This window comes from Procambarus clarkii, chromosome 76 (assembly GCF_040958095.1).
Source record: "Procambarus clarkii isolate CNS0578487 chromosome 76, FALCON_Pclarkii_2.0, whole genome shotgun sequence".
Classification (NCBI taxonomy): Eukaryota; Metazoa; Arthropoda; class Malacostraca; order Decapoda; family Cambaridae; genus Procambarus; species Procambarus clarkii.
In genome coordinates this window covers 25,380,101-25,381,165 of record NC_091225.1, presented here as the reverse complement: position 1 = coordinate 25,381,165, position 1,065 = coordinate 25,380,101, and positions in this window count along the sequence as shown.

Sequence of the window (1,065 nt, the reverse complement as noted above, 5' to 3'; positions counted from 1 at the left end):
GAACTACCACCACTACCAGCACCTCTACTCTCTCACCCATCACACACTACACTACCATTTAGACTGAGGCAACACAAAAGCCTGAGTGACCAAGCCTGAGGCAACACAAAAGCCTGAGTGACCAAGCCTGAGGCAACACAAAAGCCTGAGTGACCAAGCCTGAGGCAACACACAAGCCTGAGTGACCAAGCCTGAGGCAACACAAAAGTCTGAGTGACCAAGCCTGAGGCAACACACAAGCCTGAGTGACCAAGCCTGAGGTAACACACAAGCCTGAGTGAGCAAGCCTGAGGTAACACATAAGCCTGAGTGAGCAAGCCTGAGGCAACACAAAAGCCTGAGGCAACACACAAGCCTGAGTGACCAAGCCTGAGGCAACACAAAAGCCTGAGTGACGAAGCCTGAGGCAACACACAAGCCTGAGTGAGCAAGCCTGAGGCAACACACAAGCCTGAGTGACCAAGCCTGAGTGACCAAGCCTGAGGCAACACAAAAGTCTGAGTGACCAAGCCTGAGGCAACACAAAAGCCTGAGTGACCAAGCCTGAGGCAACACAAAAGTCTGAGTGACCAAGCCTGAGGCAACACACAAGCCTTAGTGACCAAGCCTGAGGCAACACAAAAGCCTGAGTGACCAAGCCTGAGGCAACACACAAGCCTGAGTGACCAAGCCTGAGGCAACACACAAGCCTGAGTGAGCAAGCCTGAGGCAACACAAAAGCCTGAGTGAGCAAGCCTGAGGCAACACAAAAGCCTGAGTGACCAAGCCTGAGGCAACACAAAAAGCCTGTGTGACCAAGCCTGAGGCAACACAAAAGCCTGAGTGAGCAAGCCTGAGGCAACACAAAAGCCTGAGTGAGAAAGCCTGAGGCAACACAAAAGCCTGAGTGAGCAAGCCTGAGGCAACACAAAAGCCTGAGTGACCAAGCCTGAGGCAACACAAAAACCTGAGTGACCAAGCCTGAGGCAACACACAAGCCTGAGTGAGCAAGCCTGAGGCAACACAAAAGCCTGAGTGAGCAAGCCTGAGGCAACACAAAAGCCTGAGTGACCAAGCCTGAGGCAA